The sequence below is a fragment of the Saccopteryx bilineata genome, chromosome 9 (genome assembly GCF_036850765.1).
Source record: "Saccopteryx bilineata isolate mSacBil1 chromosome 9, mSacBil1_pri_phased_curated, whole genome shotgun sequence".
NCBI lineage: Eukaryota > Metazoa > Chordata > Mammalia > Chiroptera > Emballonuridae > Saccopteryx > Saccopteryx bilineata.
Window position 1 is genome coordinate 65,356,163 of NC_089498.1, and position 23,351 is coordinate 65,379,513.

Genomic DNA, 23,351 nt, shown 5'->3' on the forward strand with positions numbered 1-23,351 from the left:
TGTTCCATGGATGTCTTTATTATTTTTACTAAAAATGATGGATAGAATATTGTTTGAATGTTTTTTAAAATTTTATTTAGAAAATTAAATTAAACAGGATAATATTGATCAATAAAAATATATAGGTTTCAGGTAAACATTTCTATAGTATTTGAACTATTGATTATGTTGCATACCCATCATCAAAAGTCAAATCATTTTCTGTCACTGTATATTTGTCCCTCTTTACACCCTTTCCCTCTCCTCTCCCCCATAACACACTCTATGGTATTATTTTATAACTTTTTTTTTCTTCAAAATTATGTCTGTGAGTTTTATCCTTGTTGGTTTGTGTAACTCTGGTTTGTATCATTTTTATAACTATTTTACTCATTTTCTTGATAATAAATATTTAGGTTGTTTTGGGTTTGTTTTCTATAATTATTGCTGTAACTGAAGTAATTTTGGCATGCCTCCATTCTTTAAATTTCTAAAATAAAGTCAAAGCACCTTTAAGTGCCTTTAAGATGATTATAGGCTCCCACATATGGAGGCCAAACTCACACTGGGGTTTTCTGGGTCTCAAACTAAGGCTCATTACAGTACCTTATGCTGTGAAAGCTCTTTATAAGTTCAGAAGACTTTCACCAATTTGAAGTGTAGCATCATCATTGCTAAAAAATACATTTGCAGTAGCTCAAAACCCACTTATTCTGCTTATCTTTCAAATAAGGTTTTATATTTCACAGCTGAAATTTCCCAAACCAAAGTCTTGCAAAACAAATTCAATATTCAATTTTTTATCCTGAGGTTAAAAATAGTTCCTTGCAAAAACCTTGGCATTTGCTGCCTGGTCAATGTGGCTTTTTAGTGAGTTTCTCTATAGTCAAGATTTCCATGGATTTTTTTTTTTTAGTTGAGTTTTTCCAACTATAAAATTAGTACAAGATTGTTATATAAGGATTTGGAAACTGTAAATGCAGAAAGAAGAAAACTTACCCAGAAATAAGCACTGTTATCATTTTGGCACATTTCTTTCCAATTTATTTTTCCAATATGTTTATATAGCTGGGCTTGTGTTATTGATCCGGTTTTGTATCCTGCATTTTCCACTTAACATTCTAATGTAAGCTTTCCCTCTATGGACTACTAGTGGCTAAAAATTTACCCAGAATGGAAATCTGTGTCTCCAAGAAAGCTTATTCTCAGAAAGGAAAAAATCCTGTTCTTCACAAGGTTACAGAAAAAACATCCCTTTGGCGGTTTAGGCTGTCCCTGAGTAACTGTTTATTAAATGTGCAAGTAAACTTCTGTTCTCTGTCCTAGCTTGCTGTCTATAAAGATAACGACTAGAGTAAATAAAGTATGTAGAATATATGTGATTATACATACATTTATATGTCACATGTATATGTAGATGTGTGAATAAATATTTGTATGTTCATATGTTTGAATTTATATACATGCACACATGCTAACACACAGAGATACCCCTTTAGGGGAGGAATTGCAATAAGAAAAACAAAAAGTATTTTACTATTATTTTATATTTTGTCAAGAGTCACCTTGTCTTTATTCTGACTCTATGTTATGATCTTAATTTTAGGATTCTTCCAGGGCAGGGGTGAGATAATTATTATTATTATTTCTTTTCTTTTTTTTTTTTTTTTCATTTTTCTGAAGCTGGAAACAGGGAGAGACAGTCAGACAGACTCCCGCATGCGCCCGACCGGGATCCACCCGGCACGCCCACCAGGGGCGACGCTCTGCCCACCAGGGGGCGATGCTCTGCCCATCCTGGGCGTCGCCATGTTGCGACCAGAGCCACTCTAGAGATAATTATTATTAATGACAGCTTATAGTCCAGATTAATTTGTTGTTGGAGGAACTAATATTCTATTCCAAGTGTTCTTCATCAGTTTAACAAGACAACCTGTAACAATGGACTGTTTCATTTATGGTGAAGTTAATTAAATCTAAACAGATTTGAATTTACAATACAACTAATTAAAAGTAATTGGCCTGACCTGTGGTGGTGCAGTGGATAAAGTGTCGACCTGGAAATGCTGAGGTCGCCGGTTCGAAACCCTGGGCTTGCCTGGTCAAGGCACATATGGGAGTTGATGCTTCCAGCTCCTCCCCCCTTCTCTCTCTCTCTCTGTCTCTCCCTCCTCTCTGTCTCTCTCTCTCTCTCCCTCTCTCTCTCCTCTCTAAAAATGAATAAATAAAAAAAAAATTTAAAAAAAAAGTAATTAAGGAACACTAGGTTTGTAGTATGCATAGAACAACTAGCTTTGAAACCAGAATCTAGTTTTCTTACATTTAATGAACATGTTTCTAGGGCAAATAGGAATCAAGTAAAAAAAAATAGGCCAAGGAAAATATAAAAAAATCCATCGTCAACTTTTTAAAAAAAGTTACATTATAGAATATTGCCTAATATTTTAATTCATAAAGTATATAAGGGGATGAATTTCCCCAGGCTAGGTATAAAAATCAGAGGAGCCAATTAGCTGTGAAGTTATGAAATATGTTATTTTTTGAAGTGTTGAAATGCTTTTGAAAGCCATAGTGAAGAATACTTGTTGTAAGGTAGCTAAATCCACGATCCGCAGGTGTCAGTAGAGGCATATAGTTCAAATAAGTTTTTGAAAAGTTTTATTAAATGAGGAAATTTATTAAATATGCCGGCCGCATATGGCTGACACAGGGCAACAGACCCAAATTGTGCAGCCCCCAAAACAGTTCAGGGGCTGTTTATATACTCCTAATTATACATGGGAGGGGAGAAAACGTGACATCACAGCATAAGTTTATACCTTTGTTTAGAGATACATACATTAATTACTTGCTTTCAGGAGGGGAGGGGTGGTTTCCATGGGAACAGAATGTCTGCAAATGATCCATTAACCTAAGAAAAGATTTAATTCTTTTCTCCCTACACCTGTCTAGCCATTGACCCTTCCCCCATACCTATGGGGGAAGATCAGGGAATCCAAGTCTCCTTCTTCTTTCTGCATTTACAACACAATGCCATCTTGGTCTTATGCTAATCACACAAGCATAGAAATTACACTCACAAAATCTTTCTGCACGCCTCATCCAAATTAATAAAATGCTCTTTAAATTTCCTAAAATATTAATATTAATTCTGTAGCTTTTGGCACTTTATAACATACTGAGATGTGTTCTCCAATTTACTGGAATTCACTATAGTTTCTTTCTTTGACTCCAGAGTGGATAACAACTACACCTCTGTTGCCACAGAGAAAGTGGAAAACATTTCTTGATTCCAGGCTAGGATCCTGTGTAGTTGCCTGACAGGCTGGTCCAGCAAGAATCATTCTTGCTGAAAACCCCTGGGTGACTAGCTCGGTCTGTCTCTGGGTTGTTTTATAGGGGTGAGCTGGGAGGTACAGCAATTTTTATTTTCTGACCCAGGGTTCTGCCTGGCTCATGATTGGGACTATTTGATGAAAGAGAAGTCACATTGGTAGTTATTCCATTTGGGTGTTTGTCCTAAGAAAACCCAAGTTCAGTGGCTGTTACAAGAGGCAACGAGAACCCTATTCTAACCAGCCTTGGCAACCAGCTCCTCTCATGTTGCTAACCAGATCCAGTCCTGAGTGAGAATAGTGGGGGATTAGGAAATACAGGGAGAAAAAGGATGGGATCGGGAGGACTTCTGCAGGCTGATGACCTACCAAAGCCCAGGCACCCACAAATAACTTTATTTTAAGATGCAGAGAACAAACCAGCTTGCCGCTTGGATATTCCCACGAACTTTAGCAAGGAGGTGGGGACTTCAGCAAGGAAGTTATGCATGACATCTTAACTAGCAATTCCTCTAACAAAGGGTAAGAGAAAAGAAATATAGATTACTTTTAGCAACTCAATCAAGCAAGGAATATAGGGGAGGGCTGTGAGGACTTTGTCAATTTACAGCCTGCCCCCACATGCTCAGGTTTTGAACAGCTTCATTCAGTTTCAACATAACAGTACTCTTAGGCTAGAATTGGGAGCGTCTTGCTTCCTGCCCTGGGACTTCTGTGCCTTTGAGAACCTGCTTGACACTGAGTGGTTGTAACAGAAGAATGGTGGGAGTTAATGCCCTATGAAGCAACCGTTGACCAATGCTGCTGTGAGCTGATAGACAAAGGCTTCTTTTCCCATTTCCTGGTGGAAAGCCTGGAGATACAGTTGATATGATGATTGGGCATCCAGTAGAGTATAGTTTTGGCCAACTTGGTATCACATTCTTTTAGTAATCTGAGTCATGTCCTGTTTTACTCTCCTGTTACTCACTTCTGAACCCTGGGATTTCATTATCAAACAAACTACTTGAATGTAAACCATTATATCTAGCTCTGTGTTGGGCAGATAAAATATATTGTGCTCACTTTGTTAAAGATGGCGCTGCCCACGGGGAAGCGTTGCCCAGGTGATATTAATATGTGTTGGGGACGGGCTGTGGGCAGGCAGGCTCCTTGTAGCCTGAGGCTTGGTTTTAGGACTAAGCCTTTCCACCCTTTTTGATGTGGGATGATACAATCCAATCATGCCTCAGAGAAGTTACTTTGTATTAGAGATTTCCCTATTTTGTATATTGGATTAAAGGTTTTGATTTCTACACTATAAAATGGGGGCAGAACAGGAGCTTGCTCTCTTGGTTCCTGAGATTATCATTAGAGGAGAGAGCAGAGAGGAGAGCAGAGTAAGGCCACGTGGAGGAGGCCAGGAGAAACAGCCAAGATGACGGAGTGTTGAGTGAGAAGCCAGTTGGTGCAGAGTTTGTGCAGGGAGAAGGAAGGAGATGGGGAACAGAGGTGAATAAGTCTGGTGAGCTAGAAACCTTTGATTCTAGGAAACTCGCATAAGTCAGTAGCTTTGTGAGCACTGAATGTGAGTGGGTTTTGGAGCCCAGTGTGTGTTTTTACTTGCCCTCCGGGTGCAAGCTAGGATTAAAGATGATGGCCCACCAGTTCTTGGCTCCATTGTTTCTTTACCGACTGTTCAAATCCAATGCGAACCTGCATGGGCCAGGCGGCTGTGGTAGTGGCCATGGCTACTGGCTTTACACTCTGTTTTAGGGATCACTCAGGTAAGACATGTTAAGTAAGCTTGGGAGCAGTGGAGGATGATGGGTTTATGAAGAGGAATAAAAAACCTGGATGATATTAACCAATGTCACCCCAATAAGTTTAATAATAATAATAATACCATGGATGAGAGGCAAGCTGATGAGTTTAGTTTGAGTTATACTGAGTTTGAGGCAGCAGATGTGAGTCTGGTCACGGAAAGTTGTTAGCATATCAATGATATTGCTAGTCAGAGCTTTTCTGAGGTTAGAATCCAGGCTTCTTAGCTTCACACTTTAGCTACTGATACATACAATGAGGTTTTTTTAGGTTTTTATTTCTCCAAAGGCAGCAGTCTATATTAGTTATCTATTGTGGCATAACAAATTACCCCTAAACTTAGAAACTTTAAAACAACAAACATTTATGATCTTGCACGGTGTCTGAGGGTTAGGAATTCAGAAATGACTCAGGCTGGGTGTTTCTGGCTCAGAATCACTCGGGAGGTTGCAGTCAAGCTGTTGGCTGGGGCTGCTGCCTATGAAAAGTTGAGAGGTCTGCTTCCAGCTCACTTATGCTGCTATTCAAAGGAGTTTCAGTTCCTCACCACATGGGCCTCTCTATAAGACTGTTCAAGACTGTTCACAACCTGGATTCCCACAGACTGAGTGATCTGAGACAGAGGTATTGATAAAGACAGCGTTCACAGGCCAGAAAGACCACCCAAAAGCCATAGTTTTAAAAAAATGAAACTTAGGAGGTACTTACTATAACTTCTGCCATATCCTGTTGATCACACAGACAACCTGGGTATAATCTGTGAGGAAGACTACACAAGAGTATGAATATGGGATGGAGGGATCGTTAGAGGTCATCTTGGAGCATGGCAACCACACACTCTTATATTTGCTTCTTTTAAATAGCCATTTTATCATAAAGTAAAGTATGCACATAGTAGAACAAAAATATCAAAGACTTCAGTAAAATTTAAATGAAGAGTAAATCGCTTTCCAGTGTCTTACTATCAGGTCCAATCCTCATAGGTAATCACTATTAACTGTTTTTCTTTTCTTCCTACTGTTTAAAAATGTGTTTAATAATTATAAATAGTATTCTTTAATTTATTAATGTGTCAGAGACTTTATTCCTTTAATATTGCCTTTTCTATTACCCTCCTACCTCCCAAATGTGTTAGTTATGTAATTTTTTGTTTTGTTTTGTTTTTTGCATTTTTCTGAAGCTAGAAACAGGGAGAGACAGTCAGACAGACTCCCGCATGCGCCCGACCGGGATCCACCCGGCACGCCCACCAGGGGGCGACGCTCTGCCCATCCTGGGCGTCGCCATGTTGCGACCCTCCTGGGTGTCGCCATGTTGCGACCAGAGCCACTCTAGCGCCTGGGGCAGAGGCCACAGAGCCATCCCCAGCGCCCGGGCCATCCTTGCTCCAATGGAGCCTTGGCTGCGGGCGGGGAAGAGAGAGACAGAGAGGAAGGCGTGGCGGAGGGGTGGAGAAGCAAATGGGCGCTTCTCCTGTGAGCCCTGGCCGGGAATTGAACCCGGGTCTTCCACACGCTAGGCCGACGCTCTACCGCTGAGCCAACCGGCCAGGGCGTTATGTAATTATTTTTAATTCTTCTTCTGGTTGCCTTAGTAGTTTAAAGCATACACTTACTTACTTAACATCTGTTTTTGATTCATCATTTATAAACATTATCTCCTGACTTCACTAGCTGAGAACTTAGTAACAACACTTTCTTTTACCTGCTCTCCACATTTCTGACTTCTATATTATTTGTCACTTATCTCATTCCTTTAATCTTATGGAAGTTAGTAATTTTACAGTCTGTTCTTCAGGTATACTTACTTTTTATTCCTTGACTAAAGATTGGCTCTAAAATTTAAAGCCACCTTTGATCTCTCTACTCTCCTCCATTTGCTTGCTGGTACAATGGCTGATCAGCTGATGGAAGAACAGATTGCTGAATTCAAGGTAGCTTTCTCCCTATTTGACAAAGATAGGAGTGGCACCATCACAACAGATAAACTTGACACTGTCATGAGGTCACTGGATCAGAACCCAACAGAAGTTAAATTGCAGGATATGATCAATGAAGTGGATGCTGAAAGTAAGGGCACCATTGACTTCCCAGAATTTTTACTATGATGAATAGAAAAATGAAAGATACAGTAAAGAAGAAATCCACGGGGTATTTTTAGTCTTTGACAAGGATGGTGTTAGGCAAGTAGCCAGGGCCACCACCTGACCCATGCAGGTTCGCATTGGATTCGGACAGTCGGTAAAGAAACAACGGAGCCAAAAACTGGTAGGCCATCATCTTTAATCCTAGCTTGCATCCGGCAGGTAAGTAAAAACACACACTGGGCTCCAAAACCCACTCATTCAGCACTCACAAAGCTACTGACTTATTCGAGTTTCCTAGAATCAAAGGTTTCTAGCTCACCAGACTTATTCACCTCTGTTCCGCATCTCCTTCCTTCTCCCTGCACAAACTCTGCACAAACTGGCTTTTCCTTCAGCACTCCACCATCTTGGCTGCTTCTCCTGGCCTCCTCCACGTGGCCTTTCTCTGTTCTCCTCTTTAATGCTAATCTCAGGAACTGAGAGAGCAAGCTTCCGGTCTGCCCCACTTTATAGTATAGAAATCAAAACCTTTAATCCAATATACAAAATAGGGAAGTCTCTAATACAAAGTCACTTATCTGAGGCATGATAGGATTGCACCACCCTACATCAAAAAGAGTGGGAAAGGCTTAGTCCCAAAACCAAGCCCCAGGCTACAAGGATTCTGCCTGCCCACAGCCCACCCCAACACACATTAATACCACCTAGGCGATGGGCTTCCACTTAGGCAGCGCCATCTTTAACCAAGTGAGCATAATATATTTTATCTGCCCAACAGATGGCAATGGTTATGTCTCTATGGCAGACCTATGTCATGTTTTGACATATTTAGGAGAAAAACTAACAGATGGAGTAGTAGATGAAATGATCAGAGAAGCAGATATCAATGGAGATGAATGTCAACAGTGAAGAATCATACAGATGATGACTGCAAAATAAAGTCCTACTTTCAACTCCTTTTCCCTCTCTTGAAGAATGAAATTCTTAATTTTCAACTTACATCTTGCAAAAATAATCATTTACTTATTCTGTTTCTATATAGCAAAACTGAATATCAAAAGTATCTGTCCATATACACAAAAATCTGCATATACTGGCTGGTGGTCTTGTCTCTTAAAGACCAAGCTACACATTAGTTTTACAACATAAATACTCTACTAACTTAATGATAGGAAGCTCTTAGTGGCCTCCTTGCAGTTCTGTTTGCTAGTGAATAAAACACTGTTTTGTCTGGTCAGTTTTTCATGCATGCAGCTTGACAGTTGAACATAGTTAAGCATTTATATTAAAAACAAAAAATGAAAAAACAAATTCAAAACCTATTCAAATGGTTTTTAGTTCAGTTTGTTAGTATAAATTGTCATAGATGGTTTACTGAAAGCAAACACATTTAAAACTGGTTTAGCTGAGCATGTGCGTGGAAAAACGGGCAAAGGAAAAGCTGTCTAGCTGTAGCCCCACTAGCACTTCCATGTGCCTCAATCCATGGTGACAGTGACACACCCTGGTGGCACGCCCCTGTGTATTGGTTTAGTGTGGTCTGCATTGTACTAGAGGGAAATGGGTGTCAGGCTGTCACCATTCACACAATTTTTAAAGAACTTTTACCAAAGGAGCATTTTTAGACTCTTTTTAAAACCTTCTGAATTATGACTCAGAGCCAACAGAGGTAGGCTGTGGCCATGGACTTCAGCATATCTATCAACATTGCTGTTTAAGAAATTATAATATATGTCCAGTCCAAGTTGTAAATGTTAATCTTTTTATTTATTTTTTCTAATAAAAAGACCATTGTTGGTCAAATAAGTTTGTAAATATGATATATATGTTTGCTCGCTTGTGACTTATATTGGGTGTGGGGGACAGGCTATAAGCAGGCCAGGTTGTTGTAGCCTGAGGTTTGGTTTTGGGACTAAGCTTTTCCCCACACCCTTGACTGATTGTATGATCTGGGTGGTGCACTCTCGTGAGGAATCCAATTATGCCTTGGATAAGTGACTTTGTGTCGGAGACTTCTTGTTTGTATGTTGGATTAAGGGATTTTGGTTTTCTACACTATAAAGTGGGACAGACCAGGAGCTGGCTCTCTCAGTTCCTGCTATCAAGATTGCAGGGGCTTCCCTGATCCCTTGCCCTTCATGGGAAGAGCTGGTTTTCTGCTTTTCCCTTGTCTTCTTTTGTGGTTTGCCTGTCTTGGTGAGACACCAATAAATAGGATGGCCCACCATCCTCCGACTCCGCCGTTTCTTTACCATCTGCCCAAATCCAATGGGAACCTGCATGGGCCAGGCGGCTGCTTTGATAGTGACAGCCATGGCTCCTGGCCTTACAACCATTAACTTAAAAAAATTGAGAGTGATATTTCAGATGCAGAAGTTTCACCTGAGGAGCAAGAGACCCTGGGTTCCATTGCTGGAAGAGAACTCCCCATAACTTCTGGTGGTTAAAATGAGCAAAGATTATGGCTGAACAGGATGAAGGGCTGCTGGAATTCCAGGCATTCCTCTTAAAGGGCTTTTGCTCAGACTCACTCACTGACAGATTCACTTTCTCTGAGCTCCAGTGCTGGGGAACTAGCTCAATATATTTTGTGGGACATAAAGCACCAGGGACATAAGGAGAGGAACTGAATTGTCTGGCTTCAGAGCAAGTGCTAGAGGGGCAGCTTTCTCCCAGACAGAAGTGCTGGCAGAAGCCATTGTGCCTTTGCTGAGTTATCTCCCTGCTGGAGTAGAGAGGCACCATATCTGAGTCTCCATCAACCTTTTTCCTCAGCCCTGGTGATTCCCTGGAGCCCCACCCTACTCACCTTGTGAGCCCAACCAAGCTGCTTTCAGTGGCTTTTCTATGTCTCTTGAAGTTCCTTTTACTTCTGTAATTCTAAAGTTATCATTCATTATTTATTACTTTAAATATTTTATTGCATTGGGATAAACATTTCTCCCTGAGGATAGAAATATGTTAGGGTTAATCTGCAACCTAAAAGTATATAAAGATATTAATCATGTATAATTAAGACCTAGGGTTTTATGGAAATGACAGTGAATTTTGCCACAAAAGAATAATGAGCTTTGCTCTCATGGCAACAATATACAGGATTGGGCAAAAGGAGGTTTACAGTTGTTTATATGGAAAACAATACAATAATTAATATACAAGAATAAACTGCATTTTGTATACTCACAAATTTAAGTCTACTTTTGCCCCACACTGTATTCTGTGGGACATTTCTTTAAAGGAAGTAAAGATTGTGCTTGAATATAGTTTTATTACCATTGCAATTAATTATGTATTTATTATATGTTTGAAACTGTTGGTCAAATAAGTTTTTAAGTATGATATATATGTTTGCTTGCTTATAGTTTGCATTGGGTGTGGGGCACAGGCTGTAAACAGGCAAGGTTGTTATAGCTTAAGGCTTAGTTTTAAGACAGCCTTTCCCACCCTTTTGAGGAATCCCATTATGCCTCAGATAAGTGACTTTGTATCAGAGACTTCTTTGTTTGTATATTGGATTTAAGGTTTTGATTTCTACACTATAAAATGGGGCAGAGGAGCCCATGCAAAAGAGGAGAGCAGGGAAAGGCCATGTGGAGGAGAGGAGAAGCAGCCAAGATGGTGGAGTGCTGAAGGAGAAGCCAGTTTGTGCAGAGTTTGTGTGGAGAGAAGGAGATGGGAACAGAGATGAATAAGGCTGGTGAGGAAGAAACCTTTGATCCTAGGAAAACTTGGAAAAGTCAGTGGCTTTGGGAACCCTGAATGGAAAGGGAAGTGTTTTCCCACTGTGTATATTTCTTGCCTGCTGGGTACAAGCTAGGATTAAAGCTAATGACCCACCAGTTCTTGGCTCTGTTGTTTCATTACCATCTGTCCGAAAAAAATGCGAACCTGCACGGGCCAGGCAGCTGTGATGGTGGCCCTGGCTACTGGCTTTACAGAAACTAAAAGTGCTCCTATTGAAGAGTGAAGGTATAGACCCCAGAGGACCAGAAAATCAAAGAACAGTCTGGACAGGGGCACTTAGGGAGAGGGGACCGTGTAGTCAGTGAATCTTTACTGTTCAGATGACTTGGGCCACTTGAGGTTTGCTTGGCCGTCAATGTCCCTGCGTGAATCCCAGGAGTGCCTCATCAAGAAGCCTGTGAGGAATCACATCCCACCTGTACCTCTTTCTTTTTGGGACACTTGAAACTCTCATCATAATCCTATTCCAATTAATGTTCATTTGGTTTGTGTTTGAAGTACAATCAGTTCCCATAAAATCTTTTAGCTTTCCTTTAAGTCATTTGAAAAGTTTGTACATAGGAGAGGAAAACTAAAAATTTTGTCTCAAGATCAATTTTACAATTTAAAAAAAGTTTTGTTTTTGAAAGTTATGTTTTAGTACCAAGTATAGCTTCAATTTTTTTAATGTAAGATAAAGCCAAAACTAGAATTTGTGATTCGGGCATTCACTAAATGCAAAACTTTCCTGAGACAGAAAGCAAATGTATAAGTCAAGGGGAAGCCATAGGAGTATTTTCACCAGTGTGGTTGGCCATAGAAAAACATCTGAAGGTCAAATAGATTTTGTGTATACTTGGATAAATTATTTAGTCTCTTTGCAACTCAGTTTTACCAGGTTAAAGGGCACACTTAGAGTGAGCATGCTACAGTGTCTGTTCAGTATCCTTTTTATTTTTTCTTATTGACATTTTTTTAAAGAGCAGTTTTAGGTTCACAGCAAAATTGAGGGGGATATATAAAGATTTTTCCTATCTCCCCTGGCCCCACACATGCATGGCCTCCCCCATTATCAACATGGCTCAACGGAATACTTGTCACACCTGGTGACCCTACACTGACACATCATAATCATCCAAAGTCCATAGTTTACATTGTGCCTCACTCACAGTGTTGTGGATTCTATGAATTTGGACAAATGCATTATGACATGTGTCCATCATTATCACGTTCATCCAGAGCATTTTCAGCACTCTCAAAATCCTCTGTGCTCTAACTATACACATTTCAATTGGTCTGATGCCTTTTGGAAACCACTGACCTTTTTACTGTCTCCATAGTTTTATCTTTTCCAGTATATTGTGTAGTAGTTGGAATCATAGTCTTTTCAGATTGGCTTCTTTCACATAGTAATATGCATTTAAGTTTCCTTTATGTATTTTTGTGGCTTAATAACATTTTTTTCTAATGCTGAACAATATTCCATCATTTGATGTAGAACATTTTATTTATCTATTATCCTGATGAACACATCTTGTATGTTTTCTAGTTTTAGAAATTATGAATAGGCCCTGGCCGGTTGGCTCAGCGGTAGAGCGTCGGCCTGGTGTGCGGGGGACCCGGGTTCGATTCCCGGCCAGGGCACATAGGAGAAGCGCCCATTTGCTCCCCCCCCCCTCCTTCCTCTCTGTCTCTCTCTTCCCCTCCTGCAGCCAAGGCTCCATTGGAGCAAAGATGGCCCGGGCGCTGGGGATGGCTCCTTGGCCTCTGCCTCCGGTGCTAGAGTGGCTCTGGTCGCGGCAGAGCGACGCCCCAGAGGGGCGGAGCATCGCCCCCTGGTGGGCAGAGCATTGCCCCTGGTGGGCGTGCCGGGTGGATCCCGGTCAGGCGCATGCGGGAGTCTGTCTGACTGTCTCTCCCCGTTTCCAGCTTCAGAAAAATACAAAAGAAAAAGAAAAAGAAATTATGAATAAAGCTACTATAAATGTCTGTATATAGGTTTTCAGTGGCATAAGTTTTCAACTCCTTTGGATAAATACCAAACATGATTATTGCTGGATTGTATGTTAAGAATATGTCTAATATTGTAAGACACTGACAAAGTGTGGTAAAAATTTCAAACTGGTATCACAAAGAGCAGAATCAATATGCCTTCTTAATAGGAAAGAATGAGAGTGCCTGTTGCTCCACATCCTTGTCAGCATTTGGTAATGTCAATGTGTGGGTTTTGGCCATTCTCATAGGTGGATAGTGGCATCTCCTTATTGTATTATTTTGAATTACCCTGATGACACATGATGCGGAACCTTTAAAAAAACATTGAAATTTATTATATTTTCTTAAAACCAAATATAAGACACCTTAAAATGTAAAATGAAAATATATAGAAGAAAACAAAGAGAAAACTAGAAAGAAAAAAAAAAGATGGGAAAGAAAGAATGGTGAGGGAGCGGAGTAAGAAAGACCCTCCATAGCTTGAACTGAGTGAGGTTCCAGAGCCAATTTGCCCTTCAGGGATGCTACCACCCGTACAAACTCAGGGTCCTCTGCAAAAGCAAGTGCAGATGCAGGTGAAGGTTCTCATTTTAGAGGTTTTGGGCCCAGTGCCAGCTCAGGATCTTCTGCAAAAGCCAATGCAGGTGCAGGGGATAGACTCCATTCAGAATTTCTGGATCCAGTGCCATTCCCATGTCCCTTACAGGAGATGCTGCGTCCAGTGTCATCTCTGTGTTCCTTCCAGGATCCAAGCAGGTGTGTGTGATTGTTCTCCTGGTGGACGTGGTCAGTCCTGTTTCAGCTTTGATCCATTTTGGGTTAGTTTTTTTGAATGGTGTCAAATAGCTGTCCAGTTTCTTTCTTTTGCATGTGGCTTTCCAATTTTCTCAGCACCTTTTGTGAAAAGGCTTTTTTCTCCATTGTATGTTTTTAGCTCACTTGTAAAAAGTTATTTGCTTATATATAAATGTGGGTTAATTTCTGTGCTCTCAATTGTAATCCCTTGATCTGTGTGTCTGTTTTTCTGCCAGTACCATGCTATTATGATTGTTGTTGCTTTGTGGTATACATATGAAGTCATGGGGTATGATAACCTCTGAGTTCTTTTTTTCTTTCTTTCAGGATTGCTTTGGTTATTTGGGGTCTTTTGTGATTCCATACAAATCTGATAGTTTTTTTTGTTTTATTTATTTTGGGATTTTGATGAGTATTACATTAAGTTTATATATTGCTTTGGGTAATATGGCCATTTTAACTATATTGATTCTTCCAATCCATGAATACAGAACAGCTCTTCATTTCTTTTTGTCTTCTTTAATTTCTTTTAATAATGTCTTGCAGTTTTCAAGGTAGAGAATAGGGCAAAAGTAGGTTTAGAGTTGTGAATATATAAAACACGGTTTATTCTTGTATTATTATTTATTAATTATTGTATTATTTTCTTAAACTGGCAGGATCAGATAATAAAAATACACACAATACCTGTTGACAATAAAATTTAGTATTCATTTTTTGAACATATCTTATGTAGACTTATAAATGAGTAAAACATACTTCTGCACCAGTTTCAAAAGATCGGGTTAATATGAGATGGTTGATGATGGGATTCATTTTCTCTTTTCTTTAAGAGCCTAAAATAAAACCAGGGCTAACTGTCACATAGCTTCAGTAGTAGAGCTTTTGATATCTTAATCATTTCATAGCCTCCTTCACAGCCAGTCAGGTGTGGTTCCCAGGCAGAAGAGGGAATGAGAGATGAGTTTTAGGGGCACAGACACAGTGTTCTAACAAGGAGGTATGTGGGGACCTCTCAGTAAATTGTAAACTAAGAAAAAGTAGATAAAGTATGGCTACACTTTCCCCTACCCCAAATCCATTTTCTCACTTTTTGCCTTAATTCATTTCACACCCATCCAACACACAAACATCCAGCAGCCTATAAAAAGTAGTACTGTAACAAATTATAAGGGCTTGTCTAGAAATAATGGGGCCCTAACAGTCTGGATTTGTAGAGAAGAGGAACTCACTAAGAGATCAAATGGCTAGTGAACTGCTTTCTTCTGGGGAGCAGGGAGTGGGAATCAATAGCAAAGAACATAGAAACTTTGGTTTCAAATGGGTTGATGTTAATATGCCTCTGGGTTATATCTGAAGATTGAAACAGAGAAGCAGTCTTTTCACATCAAATAGCCATGATTCTGGGTGGTCCATTCTATTGAAGCTAAGGACCTCTGCTAACCCATGTATTGTCAAGGACAGAGCTGAGTTTCAAAGACTTGGCAAGGACTCAGCATCTTAGTTGTTCCAAAATATTTTAATGGTGCACCTCTATCTAAAAACAAAGTTAGTACTTCCCTCAATATGTATGAATTCAGTTTTTTGTTTATTTTTATTAATTTTTAAAATTAAATTTTATATTTTTATTTAGAAATTAAATTTAATGGAGTGACATTGATCAATAAGAGTGCATAGGTTTCAGATGAACATCTCTGTAGCATTTGAACTGTTGATTGTGTTGTGTGCCCATCACCCAAAGTCAAATCAATTTCTGTCACTGTATATTTGTCCCTCTTTACTCCCCTTCCCACACCTCTTTGTAACCAATTCAATTCATTTTATCTATGTCTATGAGTCTCAGTTTTACATCACACCTATGTGTGAAATCATATAGTTCTTTACCTTTTCTGATTTACTTATTTCACTCAGTATAATGTTTTCAAGGTCCATTCATGTTGTCGTAGATGGCACTATGTCATCATTTCTTATGGCTGAGTAGTGTTCCATTGTATATATGTACATCTTATTTATTTAATCCTCTATCGAAAGATATTTTGATTGTTTCCATGTCTAGGCAGCTGTGAATAATGCTGAGATAAACATGAGGGTGCATGTGTCTTTGTGTATCAATGTTTTTGAGTTTTTGGGTTAGATACCTTGAAGAAGGATTGCTAGGTCATATGGTAATTCTATTCTAAATTTTTTGAGGAACCACCATTACTGTCTTTCATAATGGCTGTACCAGTTTACATTCCCACCAGCAGTGGATGAGGGTTCCTTTTTCTCCACAGCCTCTCCAACACTTGTTCTTACCTGTCTTGTTGATAATAGCCAGTCTAACAGGAGTGAGGTTCTATCTTCTTATAGTTTAGATTTGCATTTCTCTAATAGCCAGTGAAAATGAGCATCTTTTCATATATCTGTTGACCATTTGTAAGTGTTCTTGGGAGAAATGTCTGTTCAGGTCCTCTCCCCATTTTTTGATTAGATTGTTTGCTTATTTGTTGTTGAGCTTTGTGAGTTCTTTATATATTTTATCCCAAATATATTACTCCTTATCAGAGCTGTTGTTTGTGAATATTTTCTCCCATTCAGTGTGCTGTCTTTTTGTTTTGTTGTCAGTTTCTTTTGCTGTACAGAAGCTTTTTAGTTTGATATAGTCCCATTTGTTTATTTTTACCTTTACTTTTCTTGCCTTTGAGGTCAAATTCATAAATTGTTCTCTGTGGCCAAGGTTCATGAGTTTAGTACTTATGTTTTCTTCTATGTATAAAATTTATAGTTTCAGGTTTTATATTTAGGACTTTGGTCTATTTTGAATTAATTTTTGTGCAGGGAGACAAACTGTAGTCAATTTGCATTCTTTACATGTGGCTTTTCAATTTTTCCAGCACTATTTATTGAAGAAGTTTTCTTTTCTACATTGTGTTTTGGCTCCTTTGTCAAAAATTATTTGTCCATATATATGCGGTTTTATTTCTGGGCTCTTGATTCTGTTCTATTGGTCTGTAAATTTGTTTTTCTGCCAATACCATGCTATTTTGATGGCTCTGTGGTATAATTTGAAGTCAGGTAGTATGAGACCCCTGGCTCTATTCTTTTTTCTCAGGATTGCTTTTGCTATTCATGGTTTTTTATGATTTCATACAAATTTGGTGATGTTTTGTTCTATTTCTCTTGAAAAATGACATTGAAATTTTAATGAGGATTGCATTAAATTTGTATATTACTTTGGGTAATATAGCCATTTTAACTATATTGATTTTTCTGACCCATGAACATGGAATATTTTTCCATTTCATTGTGTCTTTTAAAATTTCTTTTAATAATGTTTTGTAGTTCTCAGTATATAGGTCTTTCATATTCTTTGTTAAGTTTATTCCTAGGTATTTTATTATTTATTTTGTTGCAATTGTAAAAGGAATGATTTTTTTTCAATTCATTTTCTGAAGTTTCATCATTGGTGTATAGAAAAGCAGTAGACTTTTGTATATTGATTTTGTATCTTGTGACTTTATTGTATTTGTTTATTATTTCTAATAGATTTTCAGTGGAGTCTTTAGGTTTTCATCTGCAAAAATGATACCTTTACTTCTTTCCCAATATGAATGTCTTTTAATCTTTTCTCTTGCCTGATTACTACTCTAAGACTTTCAGTTCTATGCTGAATAAGAGTGGAGAGAGGAGAGTGGGCAGCCTTGTGTTCTTCCTGATTTAGAGAAAATGCTTTCAGTTTTTCATCATTTAGTATGATATTGGCTAATTGTCATATATGGCCTTTATTATGTTGAGGTACTTTTCTTCTATACCCATTTTATTGAGTGTTTTAAACATAAATGGATGTTGTATCTTATCGAATGTCTTTTGTTCATTTGTTGATAGGATCATATGGTTTTTGTCCTTTGTTTTGTTGATGTGGTTTATTACATTGATCTATTTGTGTATGTTGAATCATTCTTGTGCTCCTGGAATGTATCCCACTTGATCATGATGTATTTTTTTTAAATGTATTGTTGTATTCAATTTGCTAGTATTTTGTTTAGGATTTTTGCATCTGTATTCATTAGAGATATTGGTCTGTAGTTTTCTTTTTTTGTATTGTTTTTGCCAGGTTTTGACATCAGGTATACAGTATGTTGACCTCATAAAATGTATTAGGGAGTATTGCTTCTTCTTTCATTTTCTGGAAGACTTTGAGAAGGATAGGTACCAAGTCTTCTTTGAATGTTTAGTAGTATTCCACTAGTGTAGTCATCTGGTCCTGGACTTTTATTTTTGGGGAGGTTTTTTATATTTATTTTTTATTTTTTTTAAATTTTTCCAAAGTTGGAAACGGGGCAGCAGTCAGACAGACTCCCGCATGTGCCTGACCAGGATCCACCTGGCATGCCCACCAGAGGGCGATGCTCTGCCCATCTTGGGGCGTTGCTCTGCCGCAATCAGAGCCATTCTAGCACCTGAGGCAGAGGCCACAGAGCCATCCTCAGCACCCGGGCAAACTTTGCTCCAATGGAGCCTTGGCTGCGGGAGGGGAAGAGAGAGACAGAGAGGAAGGAGAGAGGGAGGGGTGGAGAAGTAGATGGGCGCTTCTCCTGTGTGCCCTGGCCGGGAATTGAACCTGGGACTTCTGCATGCCAGGTCGACGCTCTACCACTGAGCCAACCAGCCAGGGCCTGGGGAGGTTTTTGATAGTTGTTTCTATTTCCTCGCTGCTTATAGGTTTATTTACGTTTTCCACTTCTTTGTGACTTAGGCTAAGAAGACTATGTAGGTCTAGGTGTTAGGTCGCCAAAGGAAGAACGCACAGGGCCTGATGAGATTTATAAGAAATTTGTTTATGCATCTGTGAACAGATGGGCTGAGTCCCTAGTGGCTTATTATCAAGAGGGTGAAAAGCTTCATCCTATATAGGACGGAGTTCAGCTGCATTTTTTTGCTGCAGGGAGAAAACTTGTTATCTGTAGCAGTTAAACAACGGGAGAGGGAGGGTAGTGCTAAGTAACTGAATGTTCAGATAAGGGAAGGAGGGATGACTAACTGGAAGGATGTCCCAGGGTTGGGTGGAGGTAAGATATCAATCAGGATTGCTCAGGTAGAGAGTTACGAGAATTACCCTGGTGCTGGGTCACCTAAAGTTCAGCCTGGCTAGGTACGGCTTTGGGTAGGGGGCCCTGTATCCAAACCTAACACTAGGAGAGTATTCATTACTTCTAGATTGTAATTTGGTGTCATACATGTCATAATATTCAAGTATGATCCTTTGTATAACTATGTCTGTGGTAATCTCTTTCATTTTGGATTTTGTTTATATGAGTCATTTCTCTTTTTTCATTAGTAAATCTAGCCAGGGGTCTATCAATTTTATTGATCTTTTTAAAGAACAAGCTCATTGTTGCATTAATTTTTTGCATATATTTTTTTGTTTTCTATTTCATTTAGTTCTGCTCTAATTTTTACTATTTTCTTTCTTCTGCTGACTTTGGGTTGCCTTTGTTCTTCTTTTTCTAGTTCTTTAAGATGTGATGGTAGGTTGCTTACTAGGGATCTCTCTTGTTTTTTTATATAAGTCTGTACTTGCACCACATCGCAGATATTTTGATGTTTTCTCATTCTCATTTATCTGTATATATCTTTTGATCTCTGCTTTTATTTCTTCTTTGACCCAGTCATTTTTTAGGAGTATTTCATTTAATATTCACATTTTTGTGGGTTTCTTTCTTTATGAAGTTAAATTCTAATTTCAAAGCCTTATGATCAAAGAATTTGCTTGGTATAATTTCATTCTTCTTGAATTTGTTGAGATTAGTTTTGTGGCCCAACATATGGTTTATCCTTGAGAATGTTCCATGCACATTGGAAAAAAAATGTATAATCTGATGTTCTGGGGTGAAATATTTTGTACATGTCTGTTATATCCATTTGGTCTAGTGCCCTGGTTGGCAAACTGTGGCTCGTGAGCCACATGCGGCTCTTTGGCCCCCTGAGTGTGGCTCTTCAACAAAATACCACATGTGGGCACTACCTCGATAAGGAATGTACCTACCTATATAGTTTAAGTTTAAGAAATTTGGCTCTCAAAAGAAATTTCACTTGTATTGTTGATATTTGGCTCTGTTGACTAATGAGTTTGCCAACCACTGGTAGTGTGTTGTTATAGGCTGATATTTCTTTATTGATTTTGTATTTGGATGATCTATCTCAAGTGTCAATGGTATGTTGAGTTCTCCAAATATGACTTTCTTTTTTCTATCTCTCTTTTTGGTTCTGTTAGTAGATATCTTACATAGTATTTTGGTGCTCCCTGATTTGGTGCATATATATTAAGAAGTGTGATATCTTCCTGATATAATGTACCCTTTACCATTATGAAATGTCCATCTTTCTCTCTTGTTACCTTTGTTTTCTTGAAGTCAGTGTTGTCAGATATAAGTATGGCTACACTAGTTTTTCTTTGGGTATTATTTGCTTACAGAATCATTTTCCAACCTTTCACTTTGAGTCTACCTTTTTTTTTTTTTTTTAATTCAGTGAGAGGAGAAGAGGCAGAGAAAGAGACTCCCATATACTCCCCAACCAGGACCCACCCAACAAATTCACTGGGGGTGATGCTCTGCCCATTTGGGGTGTTACTCTGTTGCTTAGCAACTGACCTTTTCTTAGCACTTGAGGTGGAGGCTGTGGAGCCATCGTAGTGCCCAGGGCCAACTTGCTTTAATTTAATTGAGCCCTGGCTTCAGGAGGGGAAGAAAGAGAGAGAGAGAGAGAGAGAGAGAGAGAGAGAGAGAGAGAAAGGAGAAGGGGAGGGGTGGAGAAGCAGATGGACACTTCTCCCATGTGCCCTGACCAAGAATCGAACCCAGGACATCCACACACCAGGCCAACCCTCTACCACTAAGCCAACTGGCCAGGACCTGAATCTACTTTTGTCCCTGCAGTTTAGATGTGTCTCCTGAATGCAGCATATGGTTGGGTTTTGCTTTTTGATCCAATCTGCTACTCTGTGCCTCTGTGGTGAGTTCAGTCCATTTACATTTAAAGTAATTATGGACACATGAGAATTTCCTATAGCCAACTTATGTTTTGTTTTCTATTAGCTCATTGTCTCCTTTAGTTATTTTCCGTTGTATTTCTGTCAGTTGTTTTTGTTTCATGGTGGTACCTTGTGATTTTTTCCTCTGTTTCTTCTTATTTTATTTTATTATTTTTTTTATAAATAAATTTTTATTAATGTTAATGGGGTGACATCAATAAATCAGGGTATATATATTCAAGGAAAACATGTCCAGGTTATCTTGTCATTCAATTATGTTGTATACCCATCACCCCAAAGTCAGAATGTCCTCCGTCACCCTCTATCTAGTTTTCTTTGTGCCCCTCCCCCTTCCCCTCTCCCTCCTCCCCTTCCACGCCCCCCCTTCCCCCCACCCTTGGTAACCACCACACTCTTGTCCATGTCTCTTAGTCTCATTTTTATGCCTCACCAATGTATGGAATCATGTAGGTCTTGGTTTTTTCTGATTTACTTATTTCACTCTGTATAATGTTATCAAGATCCCACCATTTTGTTGCAATTGATCCGATGTCATAATTTTTTATGGCTGAGTAGTATTCCATAGTATATATGTGCCACATATTCTTTATCCAGTCTTCTATTGAAGGGATTTTTGATTGTTTCCATGTCTTGGCCACTGTGAACAATGCTGCAATGAACATGGGTCTGCATGTGTCTTTACGTATCAATGTTTCTGAGTTTTGGGGGTATATACCCAGTAGAGGGATTGCTGGGTCATAAGGTAGTTCTATTTGCAGTTTTTTGAAGAACCACCATACTTTCTTCCATAATGGTTGTACTACTTTACATTCCCACTAACAGTGAAGGAGGGTTCCTTTTTCTCCACAGCCTCTCTAACACTTGCTATTACCTGTCTTGTTGATAATAGCTAATCTAACAGGTGTGAGGTGGTATCTCATTGGAGTTTTGATTTGCATTTCTCTAATAACTAAAGAAGATGAGCATCTTTTCATATATTTGTTGGCCATTTGTATTTCTTCCTGGGAGAAGTGTCTGTTCATGTCCTCTTCCCATTTTTTTATTGGATTGTTTGTTTGTTTGTTGTTGAGTTTTATGAGTTCTTTGTATATTTTGGATATTAGGCCATTATCTGAGCTGTTGTTTGAAAATATCATTTCCCATTTAGTTGGCTGTCTGTTTATTTTGTTATCAGTTTCTCTTGCTGAGCAAAAACTTCTTAGTCTGATGTAGTCCCATTTATTAATTTTTGCCTTCACTTCTCTTGCCTTTGGAGTCAAATTCATAAAATGCTCTTTAAAACCCAGGTCCATGAGTTGAGTACCTATGTCTTCTTCTATGTACTTAATAGTTTCAGGTCTTATGTTTAGGTCTTTGATTCATTTTGAGTTAATTTTAGTACAGGGGGACAAACTGTAGTCCAGTTTCATTCTTTTGCATGTGGCTTTCCAGTTTTCCCAGCACGATTTATTGAAGAGGCATTCTTTTCTCCATTGTGTGTAGTTGGCCCCTTTATCAAAAATAATTTGACTATATATATATGGTTTTATTTCTGGGTTTTCTATTCTGTTCCATTGGTCTGAGTGTCTATTTTTCTGCCAATACCATGCTGTTTTGATTGTCGTGGCCCTACAATATAGTTTGAAGTCAGGTATTGTAATGCCCCCAGCTTCATTCTTTTTCTTTAGGATTGCTTTGGCTATTTGGGGTTTTTTATACTTCCATATAAATCTGATGATTTTTTGCTCCATTTCTTTAAAAAATGTCATTGGAATTTTGATAGGAATTGCATTAAATTGGTATATTGCTTTGGGTAATATGGCCATCTTGATTATATTTAATCTTCCTAACCAAGAACAAGGAATATTCTTCCATCTCATTATATCTTTTTCGATTTCCCTTAACAATGGTGTATAGTTTTCATTATGTAAGTCCTTTACATTCTTTGTTATGTTTATTCCTAGGTACTTTATTTTTTTTGTTGCAATTGTGAAGGGGATTATTCTTTTGAGTTTGTTCTCAAATGTTTCATTGTTGGCATATAGAAAGGCTATTGACTTCTGTATGTTAATTTTGTATCCTGTGACCTTACTGTATTGGCTTATTGTTTCTAGTAGTCTTTTTGTGGATTCTTTGGGGTTTTCGATGTATAGGATCATATCATCTGCAAAAAGTGATACCTTTACTTCTTCTTTTCCGATATGGGTGCCTTTTATTTCTTTGTGTTGTCTGATTGCTTGGGCTAGAATTTCTACTAGCACATTAAATAAGAGTGGAGAGAGTGGACAACCCTGTCTTGTTCCTGATTTAAGGTGGAAAGTCCTCAGTTTTATGCCATTTAATATGATGTTGGCTGATAGTTTATCCTATATGGCCTTTATTATGTTAAAATATTTTCCTTCTATACCCATTTTGTTGAGTGTCTTAAACATAAAGTTATGTTGTATTTTATTGAATGCCTTTTCTGCATCTATTGATAAGATCATGTGGGTTTTGTTCTTTGTTTTGTTGATATGATGTATTACGTTAATCGTTTTACGTATGTTGAACTATCCTTGAGATTCTGGGATGAATCCCACTTGATCATGATGTATTATTTTTTTAATATGTTGTTGTATTCGAT